The sequence below is a fragment of the Lissotriton helveticus genome, chromosome 6, assembly GCF_964261635.1.
Source record: "Lissotriton helveticus chromosome 6, aLisHel1.1, whole genome shotgun sequence".
Lineage (NCBI taxonomy): Eukaryota > Metazoa > Chordata > Amphibia > Caudata > Salamandridae > Lissotriton > Lissotriton helveticus.
In genome coordinates, this window is record NC_136067.1 from 1,491,330,383 (window position 1) to 1,491,336,382 (window position 6,000).

A 6,000-nucleotide genomic window follows, 5' to 3' on the forward strand; every position below is an offset into this window, starting at 1 on the left:
GTAAATATTGCTGCCTCTCTCACACATTAATATGTCAGTGGGGCAGATGTTTATTCCCCCAGTATTTTCTGAGTGTTGACAAACCAACCATGTATAGGTTTGCATTGTTTTGTGTATTGTTGTGTTTTCCAATAGGGCTTATGCAAAAGGAGCACATTCCAGTATGAGCAGATAGGCAACCCATTAGGAAGTGAAATTGTCAAGCATTGCTTTGAATGAATAAATATAAATCATTCAAAGAGTTAGTCTGGGCCCCATCATGTGGTTGTGGTCTCCATGATTACCTTTTGGGAGCATTGGCAGACATGTCACAACGGCCTCTTGGGGAACAGGTCTCTGTTTCACATGGTGCAGTCAAAATATCGATTTTTTAAATATCGACCTACGTTAATATTGAGTTTTTAATATTGTAGTGACAGAATATCGAAGTCAAGAATATCATTGACCAGAATATCGACCCCAAGGTAAGTAATATTGTTTTTTTTTAATATCGAAGTAATATCGTTAGCAAAAATATCATTGTCCATAATATCACTTTTTTTTGTGTTATGTATTTTAATTTGTATTTTATTTGTATGCTCAACATTTTTTTAATGTATTTTTAGAAATTTTTTAAAAAATGTTCAGAAATTAGTAATTTTGTTAAAGTGAATTTTACGTTTTTTCATCAGAGCGGGTTGCGGGTTTATAGGAGAATAGGGTGGGAAGTAATTTAATTATAATAAATTAATTAATATATATTTATTTATTGTTAATTAATCTATTAAGTAATTATTAATTGGTAATTAATTGTTATTAATTGTTTAATTTATAATGATATTAATTATAATTAACTTATTATTCATTTGTATTACTTGTTATTGTTAATTAATTTATTGTTAATTAATTATTAATTGGTAATTAATTTTTATTAAGTGATTAATTGATCATTAAATTAGTTATGTGATTTTTTATGTTTAGTGGGTTGTGGGTTTGTAGGGGAATAGGGTGGGAAGTAATGAAATTAAATTAATTAATTAATATGTTTTTATTTATTGTTATTGATTATTCATTTATTGTTAATTAATTATTAATTAGTAATTTTTATTAAGTGGTCATTTATACTTATATTAATTATAATTAATGTAATAGTAATTGTTATTAATTGATTAATTGATAATTAAATGAATTGTGTTTTTTTAATGTGTGGTGTGTTGTGTGTTAAAGGGGGAATAGTGTGGAAAGTAATTTAATGTTATTTAAGTAAATATTAATTTAAATTGATTGGTATTTATTGATACGTTTTTTGTTAATTATTATTAATATGTTATTTTGATTATTTTATTTAATTGATAAGTATGTTAAGTTAACCCCTACGCTATCCTACATTTTCCACACTGTTACACTCACTGGAGTTGGAATAGTAATTTTAACCCCTACATTATCTAACCCTTTCCCTACTGTTGCACTCACTGGAGTGGGAATAGTAATTTTTACCCCTACGCTATCCAACGCTTTCCCTACTGTTGCACTCACTGGAGTGAGAATAGTAATTTTTACCCCTATGTTATCCAGCTCTTTCCCTAATGTTGCACTCACTCTAGTGGGAATAATAATTTTTACCCTTACACTATCCTGTGCTTTCCCTCCTGTTGCACTCTCTGGAGTGGGAATAGTAATTTTTACCCCTACGCTATCAAGCGCGTTTCCTAATGTTGCACTCACTGGAGTACGAATAGTAATTTTTTCCCCTACGCTATCCAGCGCGTTCCCTACTGTTGCATTCACTGGAGTGGGAATAGTACTTTTCACCCCTAAGCTATCCAGCGCTTTCCCTACTGTTGCCCTCTATGGAGTGGGAATAGTCATTTTTACCCCTACGCTATCCAACGCTTTCCCTACTGTTGCACTCACTGGAGTGGGAATAGTGATTCTTACCCCTATACTATCCTGAGCTTTTCCTAATGTTGCACTCTCTGGAGTGGGAAAAGTAATTTTCACCCTGAAGCTATCCAATGCTTTCCCTAATGTTGCAATATGTGGAGTAAGTATATATATTAATTTATATGTATCTGTTTAATTAATTTTGACATTATGGGGCATATGTATCAAGCCAATTTTCATTCACAAATGCTGCGATTCGCAAAAAACAGCGTTTGCGAATAAAAATGAGCTATTTCCAATGTATGAAGCCAAAGAGCCTCGCAAAATGAAAAATCGCAAAAAGTGCGATTCCTTACATTGCGAGCGCCAAAATTCTGCGAATTTCCTTGCGATTTCTAATTTTGGGATTTCTCAGTTAGAAAACTTCACAAACGGGAAATCGCAAAGAAAGGAATCGCAATGATATGTATAAAAAAATCGCAAATTGCGAATTCCCGAAAATCGCAATTTAGAGAATCTCAATTACCACCAAGTAGGAGCAGGTGGTAACCAGGTGCAAACTATTTAAGGAGTCCCAGAATGCAACAGACTTCTCCCCACAATGGCTGGGCTGTACGTGATAGCCAGGAGGCTGCGACTCAGAGCTGCTGCACAGAGGAAGAGACACCAGGAGAGGATATTCCGTGCGCGCATTTCCATCTTCCAGCGCACAGAGGAGGACATCTATACACACTACAGACTGGATGAAGAGCGTATCCTTGATTTAATTGAGGAACTCAAACCCTTCCTTGAACACCCCACACGTAGGACACAATCCATTCCCACCCACATCCAGGTCCTGTTCTCACTGCACCTCTTGGCATCAGGTAGTTTCCAGGGGGTGATAGCCTCAGCAGGAGGGGTGTCACAAAGTGCACTTTCGCGCTTTTTCCACGCATTCCTTGATGCCATGGTACAGAGGCTGCATCACCACATTCACTTCCCAAGCACACCACAGGCACTAGCCCAGACCAAGCAGAACTTCTACCAAATTGCCCAATTCCCCCACGTCATAGGATGCATGGATGGGACACATGTTGCAATCTCCCCTCCCTCCCAGACTGAGTACGTGTTCAGGAATCGCAAAAGCTACCATACCCTGAACATACAGGTGGTGTGTGATGCCAACACACATCATCACAGACATTGTTGCAAAATACCCAGGCAGCATGCACGACGCTTTCATCTTCCGTCACAGTGGGATACACCGTAGACTCACAAGTGAGGAGTTTGGCGAGGGATATTTACTAGGTAAATGCATTTGAACAGAGGCCACATTTTGTAAGACTAGCATGTGTAGAACTGTGTATAACCATATCCATCCCACTTCACAGGTGACAGTGCGTATGCGGTAAGGGACTTCATACTGACTCCCTACCTGAATCCTGCCAGCACTGGGGAGCGGCGATGCAACAGAGCACACATAGCAACCAGAGGCACCATTGAACGCACATTTGGGATACTCAAGAGCAGATTCCGATGCTTCCACAAGAGCGGAGGGGCACTACAATACAGCCCCCAGACCTGTTGCAAGATAGTGGAAGCATGTGCCATGCTGCACAACATCGCCACCAGGAAAGGCACACCGGTGGAGCTCAGTGAATCCGATTCATCTGACGTGGAGGGGCCTGGCCCAGGATGTATGCCAGCCGGTGTAGCTGAGATGAAATTACACGCAACTATTTCTAGGTAAGTAAATAAGACACAATGCTAGATCTCATTAGTGCGACTGTGTTTTATTCCTTAAATGCAGGATCAATTATGTCACACAGCCTGAATGACACCCAATGTCTCTCCCAATGTCCAGCACATGTTATTATCACAGTTCTAAATTTTAACAGGAGCAATAGTACAAATACAGTGGGTAGCTGCACCCATCCAGTGTTTACATTCGCTGCACCTCACATGCGGCGCTGTCGTGAGGAAGCCCCTGTTTGGGGTTGCACAGAGCCCTCCTCAGTTGCGCCAGTAGGCCTAGTGTTACGGGCACTACTGCGCCTATCCATGGTGGGTGGGGGGGTGGCGCTGCTCCTCCCTGATAGTGCGTCCTCCTCAGTGGGAGCCAGGACACCGGGCCCAGTAGTACGAACTGCCCACAGCTCATCTACTGCTGATGTGATTTGCACCAGTGCCCTAGCAACTTCCTGGCTGTTGTGGGCCACTTCGCGCTGCATGCAGATGCTGCGCCTGGATAGGACATTGGTGGCAGAGGACAAGCGGTTCACGGCACGTGTGTTTAGGTCCAGGCGCTGCATCTCTCTGTGCCTAGCAGCACGGTCAGCCTTCAGCTCTTCACAGAGTGCCTCCAGGGCACCTGTCATGCCTCTGAAGCCTGCCCTCACTTCCCTCTGTAATGCTTTAATGTTGTTTGTCAAAGACTGTTTCCTCCCCAGGATCTGCACCACTGCTGGATGTGCGTGACCTGAGCCTGCTTGTGACTTGTGGGACTGCGTCAGCACGTACAACTTCTTGTCGCTGTGGCTGTGTTGCCTTAGGGTGCACATTGTCATCGCTGTCCTGGCCCTCGTCCTCCAATGGGGGTAGGGGTCGGACAACATGTCTCCTGCATTGCTTTGGAGGGTTGACGGGGCTGTCTTCCTCCTCTGTGTCCTCCTCTTGCCCTGCTGCTTCTATGTTTGGGGAACCTACCTGTCTCCCACTGCATGTAGGCTGTGTTCCAGATGGTGCTGTGGATGTAAAAGCACACATTTATTAACTGTTCTGACTTACACTTGACAATTATTAAATATCACTGTTTGGGATTACATGTGTCTTGTATTTGCCTTTCCTGAGGTGCATATTCTATTGGGGACTGGCTGGGTGTACATGCACCCCTATTATGTGCATGCGACTACATCTCCCATAATGCATTTCTGTGTGTGCTTGTGTACCTTCCCTGGACTTTGTCCTGCCCCTAGCTCGCTGCTGGGGGGGGGGGGGGGGGGTTTGGGGGGTGTTAGGGGTGTGATGGCATGCTTCTTACCTGGTCATGGTCCCTGGTGCTCGGAGCTGTCTAGGTCAGCCACGCCAATGAAACTTTCAGGTAGCAGGGTCCCCTCCACCAGTTCCTCCAGAGCTGTGCTGTCAGTGGCTGCGGAGGTTCCTCCACCGGTCTTCCTGCACTGCTCCAGCCTGGCAGCCACCTTCTCCTTAAAGCACTAGCGCAGGTCATACCATCGCTACCTTAGATCCTCAACACTCCTGTGTGTCACCCCAACAGCATTTACTTCCTGCTGAATGTCAGCCCAGATGCGCCGCTTGCGTGTTTCAGGCACCCTGAGTGATTTTTTCCCGAATAGCTGTTCATGGCTGACCACCATTTCTTGTATTAAAACCTCCAACTCTGCCTCAGAGAATTTCTGCTTTCTCTTCCTCTGCCCTTCAGCCTGCTGTTGCTGCTGTGTTTCCTGGCTGGCCATGTCTCCACTTTCTGCCATTCTGTTCAACACTGCTGAGTTCACTCTCCAACACTCCTCTCTCTGACTGTGAATCAGCAACTCAGGTGCAGCATGGGTAGTCACACTTCCTGGTTGTGATGTCATCAAGCTGCACCTGAGTTTCCGATTAGCAGATTTGCGAAATTCGCAATTTTGTGATTTTTTCCGTTAAGGAATCGCAAAATTGCGATTTTTTTTAGGTTAAGGAATCGCATTTGGGGATCTCGCAATGTAAATAGCGATTTTTACAGAATTGCTATTTATTTGCGATTTCTTTCATACATACCATTTTGCGATTCCGAATTTGCGATTCACGAAAAATCGCAATTTCAGAATCGCAAAATGGTTATATGATACATATTGCCCTATATGTATTAGTTATTATTTTTAAATGTTTTAATATTTTTAACTATATTTCTTTTAATTATATGTATTATTTACTTAATTTTACATTATTATTAAAACATTTAAAAAAACAATATTTTTAACATCGATATGTTTGACAACAATATTTTTTAGGGGATATTTTTGTACTTACCTTTATGTAGATAGAACTTCAATATTTTTTACTTCGACATTTCTGTGTTGATATTTTTTTAGGTCGATTTTCTGTCCGTCGATATTTTTTCAGACATTTGTGTCACATATGTATATCCTGGGA